Below are 14,013 nucleotides of genomic sequence, written 5' to 3' on the forward strand. Positions count from 1 at the left end.
TTAACAGCTACCAACCTTTCAACTTAGTTGAAAACTGCTCCATTGCTAGTATTTACTGAGGCCCAGAATTCAAGACTGCTAAGATCCTTGTTCAACACTTCTGGACACAGACATATATGCAGAAAGTGAAATGGTCTCAGATATTAGTGAGGCAGCAACAGTATTGGCTAGCTAGTCTTATTTTGTTTTATAAATTACCATTATATAATGAAGTTCCCAAGTAGTTAATGCTTCAGTGTATGTGCCTAAACAAAATTTTGTATATATTTGCATTGCTGTTCTCCCATACCCAGATTTCTTCTTTTAAAACTATTTTTAGTTCTGGGGTACATGTGCAGGATGTGCAGTTTTGTTACAAAGGTAAACATGTGCCACAGTGGTTTACCGCACTTATCAACACATCACCTAAGTATTAAGTCCAGCATGCATTAGCCATCCTTTCTGAAACTCTCCCTCCCCTAACCCTACCCCCTGACAGGCCCCAGAGTGTGTCTTTACCCTCCCCATAGCCATGTGATCCCATCATTCAGCCCCCACTTATAAGTGAGAACATACAGCGTTTGTTTTTCTGTTCCTGCATTAGTTTGCTGAGGATAATGGCTTCCAGTGTCATCCATGTTCCTGCAAAGGACATGATCTCATTCCATTTATGGCTGCATAATATTCCATGGTGTATATGTATTACATTTTCTTTATCCAATCTATCATTTATGGACATTTGGGTTGCTTCCACATCCTTGCTATTGTGAATAGTATTGCAATGAACATACATGTGCATATATCTTTGTAATAGAATGATTTATATGCCTTTGGGTATATACCCCATAATAAGATTTCTAGGTCAAATGGTATTTCTGGTTATAGTTCTTGAGGAATTGCCATAGCATCTTCCACAATGGTTGAACTAATTTACATTCCCACCAACAGTGTAAAAGTGTTCCTATTTCTCCACAACCTCATCAGCATCCGTTGTTTTTTGACCTTTTAATAATGGCCATTCTGACTGGCATGAGATGGTATCTCATTGTGGTTTTGATTTGCATTTCTCTAATGATCAGTGATGTTGAGATTTTTTTCATATGTTTGTTGGCTGCACAAATGTCTTCTTTTGAGAAGTGTCTGTTCATGTCATTTGCCCACTTTTTAATGGCATTGTTTTTTTCTTGTAAATTTGTTTGAGTTCCTTGTAGAGTCTGGATATTAGACCTTGGTTGGATGGATAGATTGCAAAGATTTTCTCCCATTCTGTAGGTTGCCTGTTCATTCTGATGATAGTTTCTTTTGCTCTGCAGAAGCTCTTCAGTTTGATTAGATCCCATTTGTCAACCATATCCAAATTTCTAAAGCAAACATATTCACAATGCTTTTTATAATTTGCTTCTATAGCTCATTGGCAATGAGCTGCCTGTGAATACCCCTGCAACACAGTATTGCTAAAAGAAAAACTTTAGACAAATTAAATTTAACAGAGTTTAATTGCTCAAAGAATGATCCTTTGCAAATCAACCAACCTCTCCCACCAACCCCTGTTCCCCCTCTTCCTTCCTTTCCCCTGAGAATAAATTCAGTGATTTCTGTGCCACTTCATTGTTGGAGAGGATTTAAGGACAGAAAAAGGAAAGTGAGGTGCTGAAAAGAGAAATGAGGTACAGAAACAGCTGGATTAGTTATACCTTGGCAGTTGCCTTATTTGAACAGGGTTTGAATAGTTGGCTGTCTGTGATTGGCTGAAGCTCAGTGATTACTAGAGTAGGTCATAGTTTGCTTAACCATCTAAATAGGCTATAGAGAAACCTTTAGGCCAAGCTTTAAATCTGTAAGGGGAAGCTTCAGGCTAAACTTAACACTATCCAGGTAAGTCTTATACAATTATTCAGCTAGTTTTAAGTTCAGAGATCACTGTTATTCATATAAAATCAGTGTATATATTACTAGACTCGCTTTAAATAAAAGAAGGGGTATTTCTTCCTTTTTTTTGGTAAAGGATTGTACAGAAAATATTTTAGGCTTTACAGGTCATATGGCGTCTACCACTACTATTCAACTTTGATGTTTTAGTGCAAAACCCACTGTAGACAATACATAAATAGATGGACGTGGCTATTTTAAAATTGAAACTTTATTTACAAAATCAGGTAGTGAGCCAACCAGGCCTAAAGACTGTATTTTGGTGACCCTGTTTAGAAAAGTAAGTGATGAGTAATTTGTGCAATGTCCTCTGAAATTCTTTTTCATGGAATATTTTTGGTCACTGGAATGTGAAAATGAGTTCCGAATTGGATCAGTTGGTCCTTGCCCTATATGAGTCAGCTATAGTAAAACAATTTTGAGAACCACTAGTATACAAAAGGCAAGATAGAGGTATTAGTGTTCTACAAATAGCCAACTTCACTTTTTAACCTAAGTGTTAGAGGCTGTGACTTGTAAAACCAATGAAAACATTTCTTTATGTGTTTTTGTGGGGGAGCCACAAATAAAGGGATGGGAATGCAGCATACTGGGCTAATTTATACTCAAATATCTGTTTATCAAAATGGAACAAGGAAATCAAAAATAATGATGGAATTTCTTAAAGGAATTACTTTTAAATAAAGATGAAACTATATCAATTCTGTGGGCAAGACATTGGATTAAACACTAATGTCTGTCTTTAAAATGAGAATAAGGCAGAAACATTTGTTTTATTAATATAACATGATTTATAAAAGAGAACATTTCTAGTTTGTAACCTATACTTAGACTTTAAGTATATAAAATTGTAGGTTTTACACTATATACATGAAAATATAAATCATATGATATTACTAATCACTTAGTGTTGCTTTAAATAGAAATAAATGCAAGCTGTTGTGCTACCTAATGTTAGGTCTTATATTAAGAAAACACAGTATCTAATTTTGTCCAGCATAAAATGGTTTTAACCTTGAACAACATTTATTTATAATTGACATAATAAATTGGAAAATGACTTTTTAGAAGTTTCAACAAAGGTTAAAATTAACGGAATAGTAAGAGTCACATTTCTGGTGAAAATGTGAAACAGAAAAGTTTGAGTAAATGTATTTAGAAGTGTCTCTTAAAAGTAAAAAGAAATTGTTTTATAGAATAACTTTTTTTAGCTACAATATATTTGCAAGCACCTTGCAAAAGTCTTTATCATCTTCAGCAATCAGGTAAAAATTCAGTTATGAGTAAAATGTAGCCGGTATGGTGATTTTTCACTATAGCTGTTTTTTAAGTAATACTGTGGTTTTACTAGGCTAGCAAATCACCTTACATGCATTGCACATTACTTATATCCCACTGGAATTTTCCTACCAATCACAGGAGAGAGTATAAGCCTAGTGTATGTATCAGTAACAATTTAGGCCCTCTCTTCTAGTTGAGGCCTGCAGCTCCAGAGACCCCAGTGATAAACAACCTAGTCTGGGAGAAGCTATAACACCCCTATGCTTCAGTCAATGAATGAGACAACATCAAAAACACCCACCAAATCCTTTCCAGTGTAATGAATCGTTACAAAAAGGCTTTACCTTACTTTCTATGTAACAAATATATGTCAGTTATCCAATTTTTGCTTATGTCAGGCATTGCAGATTTTTTTTGTTTTAAAGTAAAAATTAGTGATTTAACTACTATCCTAAACAAAATTTGTTATATATGTTTATATACTCACTGCAGTCTGCTGGAGGCTATTATCCTTGGTTCTTTGTTTCTTTGAACATCTCTTTATCCTGTACTAATACATGTTTTGAAAGGTTCAAGTGCCTTGGTAGAAATTGTCTAAAAACAGGAAGAATACTTAATAAACTTTTGTTTATGCATCTCTCATAAGCAATTGTGAAACAAAGTGCTTATACTATAGGATGTCAGAATTTAGTAATTTAGCCTTTATTCTTGATTTACTCTTTCCTAATCAAATCTGTGTCTACAAAAAGTGGTGGATTCTTGCTCTCACATTGTGACTACAAGCAAATTTTCTCTGCCCTGAGTGTTTTAGCATTGAGTCTGCAGCACACACATTTAGCCTCACATTTTGCCACTACCCAATTTTGTCCAGTTTTGTTTTATGCATGTTAGTTTTATTATTTCAATTTATTAGTCAGTGTTTTTAAAGCTAAGAATCACATCTGAGACATTTTTAGCATCTCTCAGCACATTTAGCATAATGCCAGCCTCATAGCAAACTTTAAAGACCTATTTGTTGATTGACAGTGATCCAAACATAGTCAGCATTTCTAACCCATGTCTGCTTATGTGCCACTGGATGAAGATAGATCATCAATTTAGCAAAGAACCAAATAGAAATCAGGTTGGTTGACACAACTGGGTCAAATTTAAAATTTTCAATTTGACGGGTTTAAATAGCTCTACTCCTACTCATCATAATTCCTCTTGATACATTTAGATTGAAGAGAGCACCTCCTCTCTGTCTCTCTCTCTCTTTTTATTCCCATTCTTTATTCAGGTCTAAATCTAGGCTTAATGATTGAGAAAAGATCATTCTTTCTCAAATCTTCACTGATAAAATCTCTCTCTCTCGATAACAATAGCTGAAAAAAATGGAAAGATCTGGCCTGTGACATCTGATAATTACTTTGGGTTATAAAAAAGAAGGCTTTATTTTTTGCTTTAGGTTATCACTTAATTATTTCCCTGGTGTAGTGCACATCTGATAGTTTAGTATGGTCTGGTACCTCTTAATCCAGCTAACAGAGTTCGCATTGTCATTTTGTGAAATGTTTCTTCCATATTCTCAAGACTAAACTTTTCTTCTTCTTTACTCCATAAGTAGGCTCATGACCCAGGCCTGGCCAACCAGAGTGCCACTTGTTGGGTAGGGATAGCTCATAGATGTTTTTGTTCAATGAGAAACTGGCTTGGGTCTTCTGCTTGAACCATTGGGAGAGATGGGATTTCGTTCTGGCAGGGCTGTTGAGGTGGAGGATTATATGCCTGGGTTAGCTTGTCACCTTTATCAACACATGGAAAGATGTTTTCCAAAAATTAGTTAACACCAAAGAAAGAAGAATCGAGAAACAGCAAGGAACAGATTTTATGTGACTTAGTTTGAACACTTTGCAATATTAGTAATAAACTCCCTTTCCAGCTGAGGCCTATTTGAGTTGAATTTTTGTTATTCAAGACTGAAATAGTTCTGCCTAATTCACATGCATAAAAAGGAACTCTTTCTCATAAAAATAAGCTACTATGTCTTGGCTTAATGTTTTTTTTCCTATTATGTTAAAAGTAACAGATTTATCCTGTCCAGCACTATAGCGGATGGGATAGAATTGGTGGTTAGAAGTTCACGTTTTGTTGCATAGCCTAGTTTTAACAAGCCTGAGTATTAGGTTTAATATGCCTAACACTAACAAGGTCTGCTATACCAGGTGTAACAATTGCTTGATGCTTAGTTTTATTTCCAAGATACTATGAATAAATTTATTACATTAAAAAGAATATGAAACCAATAGGTTGTTTCCTTACTAAAAGATTTTAATTTATTTATTTTTATTTTTAATTTTACTTTAAGTTTGAGCATATATGTGGAGAATGTGCAGATTTGTTACATAGGTATATATGTGCCATGGTGGTTTGCTGCACCTATCAACTCGTCATCTAGGTTTTAAGCCCCACATGCATTAGGTATTTGTCCTAATGCTCTCCCTCCCCTTGTCCCCCAGCCCCCAACAGGCCCCGGTACGTGATGTTCCCCTCCTTGTGTCCATGTGTTCTCATTGTTCAACTCCCTGCAAAGGACATGATCTCATTCTTTTCTATGGCTGCATAGTATTCCATGGTATATAAGTGCCACATTTTCTTTATCCAGTTAAAAGACTTTTTAAATGTGGGCATAAATTGTGAGTATAGCAATTTATTAAAATATTAAACATGTTTGTTGCCTAAACATGTTTACCCTTCAGTGCAATGACTGTGCAAATTCTCATCACCTGGAGAAACTACCTATACTTTAAATAGATCAGTATTTTTTACTGGCTCAGTGCTGCAAGAGGATAGAAGAGGATGTGCTGGTGGCAGCAATGACTAAACACTTGGTCTCATTACACTTTCAGCTTTCTGTGTTTGCAGAAGGCCGGGTGCTTTTCATCAAAGCAGTGAAGTTAAATGAAAATGTATGACACCAAGAGACTTACTTTCTAGAAGAAATTTCTAGAAAAAGATTCTGTGGAATAGTAATTAATACAGAAAAAACTAAGGGAAGGGTATTATAAAGAATTACCAAAAGTACGTTTATGCAGTTCTAAAGAGAGACAATTATAACCAGGTGATAACAGTTATACTTGAAATACAATGTGACTCACATATGACATTTAAAATTTTCTAGTAGCTGTGCTAACAATAGCAAAAGAGGGAAATTAATTTTATAATATATTGTATTTTACCTACTGTATCCAACTCTATTAGTCTGTTTTCATGCTGCTGATAAAGACATGCCCAAGACTGGGTCATTTATAAGGAAAAAGAGGTTTAATGGACTCACAGTTCCACGTGGCTGGGGAGGCCTCACAATCTTGGTGGAAAATGAAGGTCACCTCTCACACAGTGGCAAACAAGAGAAGAGAACTTGTGCAGGGAAACTCACCCTTATAAAACCATCAGACCTTGTGAGACTTACTCACGATCGCGAGAATAGCATGGGAAAGACCTGCCCCTGTGATTCAGTTACCTCCCACTGGGTCCCTCTCACAACACATGGGAATCATGGGAGCTACAATTTAAGATGAGATTTAGGTGGGGACACAGCCAAACCATATTACCAACATATCCTTTCAACATGAAATTAATACAAAAATTGAGATACTTTACTTTTCTTTTCATGTTTGGTTGTCAATATTCAGCATACATTTTGCAGTTACAGCAAATCTCTAGCCACATGGTAATAGTCACATGTGTCTAATAGCTACTGTAATGGACAGAGCTGCATTAGAGAATGGGGAAAGATACAATTCATCCTAGCTGGTTTCTGAACTTTAAATTTCTACCTTAAAAAGGAGAGCTAGGGGGCACATCTTTACAGTTACCCTCTCACCAACTCTAATCTTAACTTTAACTCTAGCCTAGCCTTTACCTTGCTTCCTGCCTCAGAAACGAAAGGTAGTCAGTGCATTTTGATGGATTATAATGCATCAAAATGTTATCAAGAAACAGATGGCACTCAAATTGCATAAATTAAGGAAAATTTAATAAAATAGTTATTTACAGAACCATGTTGCCAGGGTGAATAGAAATCACAGGGGATAGTTTGATAACCAAGGAATTTAAAATAAGTGAGACTTTACCACCTCAAGTCTGAAGGGAAATGGGAGGAAGTAATCTCCAGAATCTGGAGAGGGCGAGTCATGTGTGGAGGGCCACGTGATAGGAGCTATGTCCTTCAGATAGAGGACATTGCTCATCCATGGTAACCCTGAGGAGAGAGCAGGAAAACTAAATCTCAGGCTGCACTTCCCGCTCCCTCTCCAATTTCTGGTGGTTATTCCCATTGACCAAGCCCACCTGAATGCTGGAGGCAAGGCAGCCTGTGGATGCAGCCAGCATAGTCAGTTGCTGGAGCACAGCAGGTGGGGAAGTGTGATCTGGAGGGGAAAATTAAACACACCCAGAACAATTGCCGGCTTGAGGAAATTAAGAAGCAGCAAAGGAAAATCATTGATAGAATACAAAATTAATGAGGCCTCGAAAAGAGTGAAAACGAAAACACTGAAAGTATGTGTTTTCTTAATCTTCTGGCACTTTGGCATCTTACGTTTTGTTCTCTGTCTTAAATAGTGTGTCAGGGTCAATAATTTTGAAACTAAGGCCCACCGGTGGGTTTCAGGGGACCCAGAAACTCTTTGAAATGATGTAGAATATTGTGTATATATGGTGTTTTTTCCCCCTGAGCAAAATCCATAGCTTCCCATAAATTCTTGGTTGTGGGAGCTTAAGAAACCCCAGTGATAGAGAGCAGAACATAAAGTTGTTCAAATTGCTGAACATTACCCAGGGATAGTAGGGTCAGCAATTTTCAGGGATTGAAGGTTCCAAAGCAGACCTTGATTTATTAAGAAACTGAGCCCAGAAGAAACTCACTGGGAACTTGGGAAGCAGGACAGGGAAGGCAAAGGGGGTAAACAAGGGTGTGACTTCTGGCAGCGTCCTGAGAAGGGTGGCTTCCACCTGGCCTGACTCTTAGGGGGAACTCTGGAGTGTAAGCTACAGTTGTCATTTGTCATGTCTAAGGGCTACCCAGAAGATGCGAATTTCTGAGCAATTTTGGCTTTTTGTAGAAGAGGCCTACTTGCTTTGGTAGCCCGAGGGTTGTACTCTGAAGAGCCTGAGATGCTGGCAGTAGGAAGAAAAAGGTATCCAAACTGGGAAATGGCCACATAGACTAGGTAAGGGATATGTGACAGTGACCACCAAATCAGTGCATTTGGTGCCACTGGTGGTGGAGATGAGTGGCAGGTAATTAGTTTTTTAAGGCATGCAGAACTCAGCTTCTCATCAATGAGACAAAACATGCATATTATGCAGTGAGGACTGGGTAGTTGAGCCAGGGTTCCACCAGATGCCTACAGCCACTGGGTCATAGATCCCTGTTTTTTACCCTCATGGAAAGGTCCCAGAGCTTTTTCCAATGCATATCCTTGCAGTGGTAGCATCTCATGGTTCTCTAAGTTATCAAAGTACAACATGTGCAAAAAGTCTTGTGCTGTATCCTAACTCAAATTCTGGTCCCAGCCTCAATCCATTCAGTCACATAGTAACCACAATCAACACAAAATGTTAAGCTACTTCTACCCATTGGTGTTCTTCTGATTCCCACTCCCCTGTTCTTAGTCTCTTCCTTTCTCATATAATGACCATAATAATAATACAATGACGATGATGATGATAGAAACTTATTAAGCACTTATTCTATGTAGCTAAGCATTTTATGTGGATTACCTAATTTAAATAAACCAGATTATAATTTTGATAGGATTATTATTTTCATTTTTTAGCAGATAACACAAGCTTAGTGAGTTTATAGTTAATAGCCCCAGGTCACAGAACTGATACTATGAATCCAGCCTTACTGATTCCAGAGCTTGCAAACTCTGTAGTCTTGATTTTCCTTGTAATATTATGCTTATATCTTCCATAACTCCTATTCCATGTGATTCCAGGTGTGAAGATCATCTCTTGCCTTGCTCTGTTGAGTTGTCTATGTCCTCTTCTGGTAATGGAATAACTCTTCCACTTTAGGGACTCCTCCCCATTCCTGGACCATGTCGTGCAGGTAAAACAGCTCCTCCCAAGCTCTCTTCCCTTTATGGAAGGTCAGGGCATGTGATCTAAGTTGATTAATGACAACCCTTTTCTGGAATATTTGTTGGAACCATTTGTAAAGAAGCATTTTCTCCATGAAAGACGGAGGGTACACATACAAACCTGCAGCTGTAGAGGGGCCATTATTGACACCTTGAGAAGAAATCACACCTGAGAATAAAGGCAACACAGAGGAAAAGGGATCAAGGACATTGCTAGAGTCCTGATGACATTGTTTACGCACCTGTATCCAATCACCTGGGGCATCAGGTTTTGTTGTCAATAAATTCTGCCCCACCTCCCAACACACACAATTTTTGTTTTTTGCTTTTGGCTGAAATTAATTTGCTAACTTGAAATTTAAATGACATAATTGTATTTAGATTTTCTTTCCTTGTCTGTCACTTCCCCTAGAGTGTGAGTTTCTTGAGGACAAAGACAGTGTCTTAGTTTGTATATTCCATGTGCTTAGTATAGACTCTGCCATGCAAAAGTTGCTCATGTTGCTTGTGTCAAATTGAGTAGTTTGGGACCAACACAAACAAGAAATTACTCTGATATGAGGTGGGAAAAATTACCAGGGAAACCAATGATAACTTCTGTTAGGTAACATAGCCTTAATGGGCAGATTTCCTTGCCAGAAATACTCAAATGTCTTCTGAGCATCTGGGGACATGCTGCATGTATGGCACAAAAACACACGTATTTATGGCTGGTTTTCCTGGCAGGCAAGGACTTCTTAGGTATCTCTGGGTGCTCTGATGAACACCCCGCTTTCCTTGTAATGCTAGTAAGCGATGCCAACCTCTCCCCTACATGGCCGGGGGCACAGGGGTTGCTGTTATCTCTGGTTACTTGGATTGAAGCAATTGTCTAGTTTTCTCTGGAAAGATAGGGATCGACAGCAGCCACATGGTGGAGAACATTATCCCATTTTGCCTCCTCAGTGGGACCTAAAGATTGGTAGTTTCAACACTCTGGTTTTTATGTGTGAATCTATTGTCAGCATCTCTAGTCTTCAGCAAAACCAGCCTTCCAGCAATTACAGCTGAGCTGCATGTGTGTGCCTCTTCATATGCACCTGGGGACCCTTTCCTTCCAAATTCTCACTTAGTCATTTAAGTCAAAGGCACTTAGTTCCTCTTGAGCGCCGTTCCCATGTCAGTTAGAAATAAGCATACTGCTCAAATTGCATGCAGCATATGGCAAAATGAGCGTCTGGTCCAGGCTTAGGGAAGGGAGGACTAAGCCAGAGTGGGAGGTGTTATGGTTATCTGACTGAGAGTATCTTTTCTGGTGTTGTTATTCACATTATTTTTATTCTAAACTATGAAATTACATTTCCTGTAATGTAACTGTGCTGTAGCTGTGGAGTCGTCAGTGGCTCATGTCTGTGTATTCATAGCTAGCTCTATGTGCAGGTAGATTAAATGCCTATGTTACATAGCTTATGTTAAAATGCAAAATTACAGTCAATGTATTATGGCCCAAAGGATTCCCAATTCTATAGAAACTCTTCTTTATTAATATTGTTGTCTCCATAAAGACTAGTTAATTGCAGCTCTATATGCTAAGTAAGAAACGTGATCATTTGAATCGCTTCTTTAGATTTGGTACAACACTGGAAATATGTTCAATCCTGGGATCACTGCCTTAAGAGGAATACTTATAAAAGGACGTGAATTCAGAACAGAATTAATCCAGATTATTACAGATGCAGCCTAATGGGACAAATAAAACAATACAAAATAACAAAGACAACAAAGGAAAGTTTGGGGGAAATGTGGTGTTTGTCTTCAGGTAAATGAAGGACAATTGTAGAAAAGAAATACCACTTGTTTGAAATATCACTTGTTCTTATCATTGCCATAGGGCAGAGTATTGATCAGGTAGAAGCGTCATGAAGGCAGATTTCAGCTAGACACAGGAAAGGGCCAGTCTGCTTTTGAATTGGTTTGCTTTTGGTTGTAGATTTTGCTATCACTGGAGATCAGCTAGCTAGAAGTTGGATGATAATTTGGTAGAGTAGTGTGGCAGTGACAGCTCAAGGCCTCCCCAGTATCCATTTTCCTCTTCTTTCTTACCAATAGGATCTTGGAGGTTGTTTCAGATGAAAAGGTACATTTCCCAACTCCCCTTGAAGACATGTGTTATCAATACAGTATAAGGAGCACTTATTGGATGGAGCTTCTGGTAAAGGCTTTTTGCCCTTCCTCTCTCTCTTCTGGCTTCCTCCTGGGAATGCAGATGTTCTGGCTGTAGCTCCAGCTATATTTAGGATGAGGATGATTACATGACCTTGAGAATGAAAGAGACACATTTGGTGTGGTGGAGCAGAAATACAGAAGCAGACTCAGTCCCTAATGGCCAAGTCAGACTGGACTGCCTATGTCCTTTTGTTCATAACTACCAGCCTAATGCAATTCCTATCACTAGCAGCCTAATGCAATTCCTATCAGATACATGTGTCAACCACCTAGTCCTGTGGTCTCTTTGAATTTTAAGCATCTGTGGATTTAAGAATACGTCACTGCACTTCTACCTATTATCTTTATAACCTACTCCCTAGAAAAATTAAAGTATCAGAAGATATAATGCGAAAATAATACTGAGATAATACACTAATGTATTTTTATTCTAAATTGTCTCTGGGGCCTATATGTCCTGTGACACTTACTCAAGCACAATTATTCATTTATTTGCTTCAGGGACATCAAGAGCAAAGAGGTCATTGCTCACTCTAGTTTCAAATTGGCATTTTATGTATCCCAACTAGACAGTGTCTTCAAAGCAAGACTGTATTAAGACAGAAGAGAGTTTTCTAAACTCCAAAAGCATCGTTCTTCTAATAAGAACCAAGTGTGGCTGACTCAGATAATGGAGCTTTTATGTAAGTCACAGAATACAGAAGGAGAAGGAGAGGGTATAATAAAATTCAAGTGCCCTTTTTCCCAGTAATAAGAGGAAGGTCATAGGCTCTCTATGCTGGCAAAATAATCTGTAGAGAAGGGAGAGATGAGAACAAATGTTGACTTGAGTTCTGTAGCTCCCCATTGAGCTAATTCTCCTGAAGTGAGATTGAGGAAAAAAATCTAGGTAAGTTAGGAACAGTCTGAGAACTGCAGTGCTGATGTCCCTCAGAGAAGGTCTCTTTTCAGATCAGCTGCTGAGGGAAGGGCCTAGAGAGAGTCTTAAACCATCTACCAGTTCCTTAAGAACCCTGTGAGCTTACACAAATGTGCCATGTGCTTCAGGGTGGGTAGGTACATTAATGCTGGGAGGCCTGTGATTTGTATCAGCAAGGCACCAAGGTGAACACATTACCTGCTCCTTGCATTTGGACTTCATTTTGAGGGGAAAAGAAATATCTTGAGAATCAAAAAACAATCTTGACCTTTCAATTGAATATTTACCCAAAGAATCTATTTTTAAACTGGAAGGAATCAGGATACCTTTAATTGTCAAATCTAAGTGTGTCTCAGCATATCAGTCAGGGTTTGATCAGGACTTATGAAATTGTGGGAGTAATCTGACAAGGCTTTTTCGTTTATTCAAGTGGTGGCTCAAAGTGACTATTGGCCAGCTACTCTGGCAATAAAGAGGGAGATCAGAACATAAAGTTTCAAAGAGCAAAGACAAACTGGAATCTCCAAGAACCAGTTGGAGGTCCTGAGGACAAAGTAGAACCTGAATCTCTCTGTCCCATTTCCAGCGTTCATGACGTGGATGGCCTGTAGAAGGAGCTGGTGCCTTTGCCATAAAGGTTCAAACACACCCAGCCTAGCACTTGGAGGAGTAGGAGGAGGATATTTGGCAGGAGATGGAGGTGCTGAGACCTGGCTGATATTCCCATCAACAAGGTAAGCTACTGCCATAGGAGCCAAACTCCCAAGTATAAACATGTCTGCTCTTCTTTCTCCACCTTCCAACTCTCATGAACATTTCTTGTGAGCAACCACAACCCAGAACCACACAGGCAAGAGTCTACTGGCAAACATAATTCCCATGTAACTCAAGTGACACGGGTCAGAGCCACAATAATTAGTAATAATTATTCCAGAATAACATAAAGTTTGTTTCAGAAAAAAGTTAGACACTTAGCAAATCTGAGTTGAAATGTATATATTTCAACCCACTCCACAAAATTTGTTTATTGGATTGTTTATTGGAAAATAAGGCTCTTAGGGAACAGGGACAGGTCAGGAAATGTTTGATAATTTGGAGAAATCTTTGGAATGTGGTGTGGTCCTGGACAAGGCACGAATAAGATGATGTCAAGGTGGCTTTTAATGGAAGGTACCAGCAGAGAAAATGACGCACACAGAGGCCAACATGATATAAACAACTGCCTTCCAGCGTCCTCTAGGACTAGCAAAATATTTGTATGTGAAACCTTGGCCCCACTTTCTTAGCTATATACAATAGGAACAAAAGTAGGTGAGACAATGTCTGCAGCCTCTTTTAAGCCATCTTCTATCACAGAACTTGAGGCTTCTGCCTTTTCCCTGCTCCTGGGAGGATGAAGGGAAGTATATAGGGATCTTTGTGACGAAGGTTCTCATTTATCGAACTACAAGGCACCGTTTTGATCATGGAACGACATGTATTTTTAAATAACTCTCATCTGGACTCTCCATACTGACAGTCTCATCCAGTTTACTGATACATCAATCTTTTATCTCCTTAAATAGTTTT

General features: G+C 38.4%; 1 pseudogene; it reads left to right on the top strand.

The window, feature by feature from the left end:
* LOC102134352 (transcriptional repressor protein YY1 pseudogene) overlaps positions 1-14,013 on the top strand; it is a 122,899-nt pseudogene that overhangs the window by 92,026 nt on the left and 16,860 nt on the right.

Source organism: Macaca fascicularis, chromosome 12 (assembly GCF_037993035.2).
Source record: "Macaca fascicularis isolate 582-1 chromosome 12, T2T-MFA8v1.1".
NCBI lineage: Eukaryota > Metazoa > Chordata > Mammalia > Primates > Cercopithecidae > Macaca > Macaca fascicularis.